Genomic DNA, 8522 nt, shown 5'->3' with positions numbered 1-8522 from the left:
GAATCTCACAAACCCCAAAGTATGGACATTCTTTTTGCTACCTGTTCAAAATTTCCCCCTAGGGCAATGTAATTCCATTTTCTCATTGAACATAAGAAATAGTGTCTGCTGTCAGACTTGAAGTAAGACAGATGAGTTAGAATAAAAACCAGGCTTTCAAAATGGTGGTTTAGCCTGTCTTGTACTCTGACAGAAATGAGGAGAGAAAACAAGGTTGGGAAAGAATGCCTCTGAACTTTTAGGTCATGGAAGACCTAGGCTTTCTTCTCCCTTTAGGAGGAGAACAAGAGAGTCTCTATTAGGGAGCAAGAGGTCCTCCTAGGGCACTAATTGATGGAGGTTTCTTATCAGAATAAAATCACTTATAACCCCTTTGCTTGACTTCTTCCCCTCTCTCCATTTCTTTTTTCTTTCTTTTTTTTTTGATTTTTTTTTATTGGGAAAATACCGTACACAGAGGTTACAATTACATGGGCAAGATAATGAGTACATTTCTTATCAAGCATTGTTGCCTCCTCCTTTGTTTCCCCTTCCCATCACTTCCCATCTCCTCCCCCCCACCCACCCCCCAGCCAAAGTTGTAAAGTTCATTTTCTACATAACAACTTGTATATCTCATTATTGCAATAGGTCCACCTGAATCCCTATTTAAAAGATTTGTTTTTGCCCTTCCCCTCCAAAATTATACCAACATCAAATACAGTGAGAGCAGGGGTTATACCATGGGGGAGGGACATACAAAGCAACAAAGAAATCATCTTATAAATATTTTAGAAACCATCTTATAAATATGTTAGAAATAATTGTATGAAAAAAAATTTGAATACTTATCTTGGGGTTCATTTCACCTAACATCAAGTTATCTGATCTTTTCTGCTTGTCTCAGACATATATTAGTTTTTGCAAATAAAGGAAACCATGGGACCTATGTTTCTTTGGGACTGGCTCACATCACTTAATATAATTTTTTCCAAATCTTTCCATTTCCTAACAAATGGGGCAATGTCATTCTTTCTGATGGAGGCATAGAATTCCATTGTGTATATATACCAGATTTTCTTGATCCATTTATCTACTAAGGGGCATTTGGGTTGGTTCCATATCTTAGCTATGGTAAATAATGCTGCAGTAAACATAGTTGTGCTGGTAGCTTTAGTATGGTCTTGTTTGTGATCATTTGGGTAAATGCCCAGAAGTGGGATTGCTGGATCATAGGGGAGCTCTACGTGGAGTCTTTTGAGAAACCTCCACACTACTTTCCAAAGTGATTGAACAAGTTTACACTCCCACCAACAATGCAGTAAGGTTCCCTTCTGTCCACATCCCCTCCAGCATCTGTTGTTATTAGAGTTCATGATTATAGCCATTCTAACTTGGGTGAGGTGGTATCTCAATGTTGTTTTGGTTTGCATTTCTTTTATGGCTAGGGAGGTTGAGCATTTCTTCATGTGTCTATTGGCCATCCTTCTTTCCTCTTCAGAGAAGTTTCTCTTTAAGTCTTTAGCCCACTTATTTATTGGGCAGTTGTTTCTTCGAGGATTTGTTGTGGGGGATTTAATTTTTCGAGTTCCAGGTATATTTTAGATATGAAACCCTTGTCCATTGTATGGCTAGTGAAGATCTTCTCCCAATCTGTGGGCTTTTTATTGATCTTGCTAGCTATGTCTTTTGCCATGCAGAATCTCTGCAACTTCATGCAATCCCATTTGTCCAACCTTTCTTTGATTTCTTGTGTTTCTGTGTCTGTATTAAGAAAATTTTGGCCTATGCCAAGGAGACCTAGGGTTTCTCCTATTCCTTCCTGTAATGTTTTCAGAGTGTCTGCTTTTACTTTGAGGTCTTTGATCCATTTGGAGTTGATTCTGGTGCAGGGTGATATATAAGGATCTAGCTTTAGTTTTCTACAAGTAGTTAACCAATTTTGCCAGCACCATTTACTGAAGAGGTTGTCTTTCTTCCATTCTATTTTTTTTAGCTCCCTTATTGAAGATTAGATGGCTATAGGTTTGTAGGTTCATTTCTGGGTTTTCAATTCTATTCCATTGTTCCTGAGGTCTGTTCTTGTGCCAATACCAAGCTATTTTGATTACTATGGCCTTGTAGTAGAGTTTGAAATTTGATATTGATATTCCTCTAGCACTGTTCTTTCTGTGAAGGATCGTTTTTGCTATTCAGGGTCTTTTATTGTTCCATATGAATTTTTGGATTATCTCTTCTATTTCCTTGAAGAATGCCCTCTCTCCATTTCTGTGAAAGTAGGAAGGACTTCCTTGATGCCACTGTTATGCTACCTTGGTAGAGTGTATCTACTTCCTATTTGGAAGGAAGCTAATGTACATGTAGTACCTTTGGTTTTTTTCAGCACTTCCAGTGTACAGTCCATCACCAGCTATATTGTCTTGTAACATGACCACAGGTTAAATGAGGCCAATATTCTCTTGATAGTAACTCTTGTCTCCTTAGAGATCTATTGGAAGTCATTTTCCTGCTTTCAGAAAAAAGTATTTTAATTCTTTTGCTCTTCTTCTAAGATGTGCATATTCTTGTTTTGTTTTTTCCTCAAATATTTGAACCTATGCTCTATAATAAGGTCTCTAGTATTAACCAAGTGAAGAAAATGTAACTTTTCTATATCTTAATATTGACACTAATTCCTTGGCGCTCTAAATACCACTTTTAAAATTGAAGTCTGCCCTAGTATCTATGTTGACTGAAGATATAAAATAATCTTGTTCTATATGACATCAATATTAAGAGAAAAGCTGAAATAATATTCTCTTAGTCCAGGTATCAAAAGAAAAATAAAAATAGACAAGAAAGGAATAAAGATGAATTAATACAGAAATTTTCAAAAGCAAGTGTCAGTGTTTTTATCTTTACTACTTTTGTGTGTACTTAAAGGTGCTAATAAAGTTACACAAAAAGATTTGTGTGCATGTTAATTTTTTAATGAAATTAATCTTTCTGTAACTCTATAGTTGTAATAGAATTTACCAAAAGGTTCTTAGATAAGTGTAATGGGAAATACTAGGTGTTTGGAGAACGTATTTGAACCTGGCTCAGTAGAGGAAATATACTGAAAAGTAAGAAATTAATATTGAATGATTAATAATACTTCATTAGAAAGGTAAAGGAAAATGGATTACACTGAATTTAGTATAGTGTTAAAAGGTATTTTTTAACCATCAAATCAAACAATTATCAACTAGATTATGCAATAGAAGCCCAAGAAATCAGAGAACACAGTTCCCACCTTTAGAGCTGCAGGACCAGATATCAATTGAAGATACAAATGTGAAATGTTATAAGTTGTGCCTGACTGTGAGACATGATTAAAGTAGGTAAGAAGAGAGTTTTGACTGTATTGGGACAAGGAGCATTGACCTTTGGCAAGGGAGCTGTTTAGTTTTCTTTGTTAGAATTATTCAGATCCATACAAATGTCAAAAGAGGTCTGATTTTATTAAAGAGTTTTTTCTCTTTCCTTCCTTTCCTTTTCTTTTCTCTCTCTCTCTCTCTCTTTCTCTCTTTCTGTTCCTCTTTTTTTCTGTTGGCTAAAAAAAGAAAAAAAGCCATAAAAATATGATCTATGTTGCCAGGGTCTGGGCATTTTGATATTTGAGTCAAATAAATTTAAGAGATCCATTATATAATAATGACTACAGATAATAGTAGTAGTGGTAATAGTAGTAGTAGTAATAATGTCATAAAAGTGCTTAGGAAGTATGAATTTCTTATCATACAATTACAACGAATATGTAAATCATGCAAGTGATAATTCACATGGCTTAGCCATTGTATAACCATGAATAGCCAAATGTAATTTGGCTAATTTTATAACATGATGTCCTATATATATACAACCTTTATGTGTTAATTAAAATTTTAAAAATAAATACATTAGGAGAAAAACAAAAATGAGGGCTGAGTAAAACTGAGGAACTACCAAAACTTTACTAATGTTCTTTGGAAAAAGAAATTCACAGTCATAAACAAAGACTGAGACACTGAAAAATCAGAAGGGATTAACCAATTTGATATCCTTAATTAGGTATGAAATTAGAGAAGGACATTTTTAATAGCCTGTAACATTTGGGTCAGTAATTTTGTGTTTAGTTTTGTATAATATGAATGTATTTATGTTAAGCCAAAGCACCATGATTAAGCATTTGACATTAGGGGAAGCTGGATAAAGGGTCTGTAGGAACTTACTGTTTTATACTTTCATAACCTTTCCCTAAGTCTAAAATTAGACTAAAATTAAAACTTTATCAAACGAACAGAATTCATATACCCACTTTGCTAATTTCTAGGGATACCGAAGGGAAATTTCAACAGATGTAGAAACGGCAAGCCACATGTCAGGCAGCTGAATTATTTGTGAGAACAGTCTGTTGGGAGTGAGTCTCCCAGTATCCAGAGGAAGAGGAAAGCAAGCTCCCTCAAAAAGATTCTGAAGTCTCAGAGATTTGGAGGACCCCAGTCTCCAGAAGGAACTGGAAAAGTGATGAAAATTCAAAGCAGAAGTTCAGTACAACACTCTTAGGAACACAGACAGGCTGCAAGTTAATGACCTCATTGATGGAGACTCAGCCATATGAGGTCCCTACCCTCTGGTAACAGGTTGAATTTAGATCTGTTCTTCATTATACATTATTTGCCTAAGGGAAATATCTAAGGAACTGGAAGTAAAACTGAATTGGCTTTGTCACATATGGTGACTTCTTAATAATAACTGGGGAAGAAAAAGACTTGCATTTTGTTACTTATTACGTGATAGGTCAGAAAGTTCAGAGATGGGAGCCAGTACATTGCTGAAGTTATTTTACAAAAGAAGTTTCAGGAAGGGAAGAATTTGAAGTTGGTGTGAAGAGTAGAGTTTGGGCATAGATAAGGAAAAAAACAGGGAAAGCATATAAAGGAGAATCAGGATGCATAAAAGAACCTGAGGAGCTGGACACTGGTAGCTCATGCCTGTAATCCTATCTACTTGGGAGGCTGGGATCTGAGGATTATGGTTTGAAGACAGCCTGGGCAGGAAACTCTGTGAGACTATGATCTCCAGTGAACTACCAAAAAGCAGGAACTAAAGCTGTGGCTCAAGTGATAGAGTGCTAGTCTTGACCACAAAAGCTCAGGGACAGCACCCAGGCCTTGAATTCAAGCCCCAGGACTGGCACACACACAAAAAGAAGAAATGGAAGGTTCAAGTGTGGGAAATGACAAATCTATATCTATTTTGTTAAAACAGAGGGTTTACATAAGCAAATAATAATCAATAAGTTTGGAAAAGCCAGTTGGAGCCAGCTTATACTAAATCTTAAAATACCAGGCTAAGTATTTTGGATTTCATCCTAAAAGCAATAGAGAAAATTGATTTATTTTTTATTTTTGGAAAGTCTAGCATTATTTTGAGAATTATAATGGATAAGGCAGAGATTATACAGAGACTGATTATTTCCCCAAGGGAGCCTAAACTTCAAAAAATATAGTGGAAAAGGAAAGTGGTAGATAGGTAGGAATTTAGATGATAGAAAAGGGGAGTATCAAGAATGTCTCCAGAGTTTTATGTTTAGAAGCATGAGGAATTCTTTCCCTCTAAAATATCAAATCCAGAGGAAAAAGCAGTTTTTGGGAAAATAATTAGCTAGATGAATATGTGTTAAATAGAGGTGGCAGTGAGACTTTCTAGAGAAATGGTACATGCATAATATATCAAATACAGTTTTTAAAAAGTTACAGTCAAATGTATGTCTGAGAATTCTCCTGGTAGGAGTGGAATTTAAATCCTTCACTAATGAATAATTCTTCAGGAGACTGTATAGCACAATGATTCTCAACTGAGGCTGTTCATCATTGTTACTGAAGTAGGGTTTAGCTTTGCTTCTAGTTGCTTTCCTATCCCTAGTAACATAAGGCTACTTTACTTTTTTAGGATCTACTTCTCTTCCTTTGCATGTGATTCTGATTGGAGCAGCTATAGGTTTTTGGCTTCATTTTGCATACCATGAAGGAAGTTCTACAGCTAAATCTGGGCAATCAAAGCTTCTATCCTCTAGATATATGACTGCTCTGAAGGTAGGTACAGGATTCAGTGTCTTTTTACTATTTATTATGAAGATTAAGGCAAAGAGGGCCTTACTCCTTCATCTGGAATTACCAGTTGTGTAAATGATGGAAATCATAAGCTTCATATAGGTCCTCTTTCTACATAATAAAGAAAACCTACCTGACAATGAAGCCAGGGGAAACAGACAGGGTCCTGATGTAATTGTTTGCATCTCTAGAAGCATATATTCATGAATTTAGTCCTTCAACATGTCTGTGACATGACAATGAAGTCATACAAAAGTGGGAAAGAAGGGAACAGCACAGACAATGGCAGCCTTATATTAACTGGCTCAGTCAACCTGTTTATTTGGCTGTTTGAATGTTTGTGGTAACAGGATAGTTTTGTATCTTGATTGCAGTAAATTCTACACAAGCTATGTATGCAAGAAAGTATAGATTTATATCCCCACATTGTAACGTCATTTTCCAAGTTTTCATTATTGTTAATGATTATATACATACAATGCAATCATTGAGAGAAATTCAGTGAAGGCATACACACTGTCTGTACAAAAATATGTCTCAATTACCTGTGGATCTGTAACTATTTCAAAATAAATTTCCACAAATTGCTGGATTTTTATACTATCAGCTTAAAGAAGAAAAATGACAGTATAGTTTTATCAGATAAAATCAGTGTTGAAAGTGGATAGAAATTCCACAAAACACCCGAGCAAGCTAGAAAGTAAGTGAAAATTACTAAGCTTCATAAAGCATGTTTACAAAAATCTTAGTGATAACATTCACAGTGATGAAGCACTGAAAACATTACCTTTAAGATCTGTAAAACTGCAAGAGGTATCTGCCATAACTCCTTGCATGAAATTGTGTTAGATATCCTAGCCAACATGGAAAGATGAAGAAATAAAAAGAATTGAATTGGAAAGCAATTATTATCTCTATATGCAGTTGTATAATCTATAAATTGTTCAGCAAAGAAGACAAGGTTATAGTTTAAAAATTTGAAGACAATAGAAGTAAAGGAAAGTAATCAGAATATTCTTAACACTCATAAAATTCCAAAGGCAATATATTGATATATTTTAATCTTTTTTTGCCTGTGATATTAAAACATTTTACTACATTTGCTGTTTGTAGGTTTGCTTTTCACTTTACTATTGGAATTTTTCTTATCCTTTAAAACTACTTAAAAAGTCAAGTCATTGATTGCATAATAGTTTCCCTTTTGGATGACAAGAATTGCTTATTTATTTCCTCAGGATTTAAAAAAAGTCTCCAGTTCTTTCTATATAAGTGGCATAATGGTAACTGTCTTTGTTTGCATTTTACAATATATCCATATGACATGTTCTTAAAATGAGTCCTATCTGTAAGCATGTGTTACAAAATCTTTAACATATATTATAAAATTTGTCACCATGTTGTATCAAATTAATTGAACTAGAACCACCAGAATTTAGGTTTTAACTCAGTAAATCCATGTTAATTCTATAATTAAAAATGATCTATTTGCTGTTTAAGTAGTTAAGAATACTCTGCCCAAAGATGTGCCTCTGGTGTGTTATTTTGAATTAAAGGAAAATGAATTTAAAAAGTTGTAAAATAACCCTGAACTTTTTTCCTATTTGATTCTTATTTTAAAAAGAAAAGTCACTCATGTTACTAAGTAGGCATATGGAAAATGAACTCTGCAACTTGGGGGCAGAGATGGGAGGGGGAAACTGGAAGAAAGCCAAGGGTAGGGGAAATATTGTCTAAAGAGAAATGTGCTTATGACCTGATTTACGAAATGGTGACGTCTCTATACAACACCTTAATAATAACAATAAAATTATATTTTACAAAAGAAGAAAAAGAAAACTCCCAACACTTAAGAATTTTAAATGAATTTTATTATTCTTTATTCATACACTCATATGATGCACTTTGAGCCTATTCACCTCTTATCCATCTTCTTTCAGTTTCTTCCTTTCATTGATTATCCCTCAAAGGGAATAGATACCCTTATAAGAGAAAAGATGTAATACTTTTTCTGAGTCTGTCCTGTTTTATTTAAACATGATAATAATCCCCAGTTACATCTAACTTTCTGCAAAAAGCACAATTTTATTCTTCTTCTGTGGCTAAATAAGATCAATACATGCCATATTTTCTTTACCAGTTCATTTGTGAGTAGATCCCTTAATTGGTTAATTCCATAGCTTGGCTGTTGATAATAATGTTGCTATATACGTGGGTGTGTAGGAATCTTTACTGTATGTTGCCATTGATTCCTTTGGGTATATACCCAGGAGTTGGACAGCTGTTTTCAATTTTTGGAAAAACCTTATATTCCCATCAAGAATATATAGAGTTCTTTTTTCCTTTCATATTCAACATTTGTTGTTTTGTTGTTGTTGTTTTTGTTTTCCTGGTGATAATTATTCTTAGTAGGATGAGATTAAATCTTAT

Source organism: Dipodomys merriami, unplaced genomic scaffold (assembly GCF_024711535.1).
Source record: "Dipodomys merriami isolate MVZ:Mamm:240054 unplaced genomic scaffold, mDipMer1.0.p SCAF_372, whole genome shotgun sequence".
NCBI lineage: Eukaryota > Metazoa > Chordata > Mammalia > Rodentia > Heteromyidae > Dipodomys > Dipodomys merriami.
The sequence above is the reverse complement of the archived record's forward strand: the minus strand, read 5'-3'. Positions refer to the sequence as shown.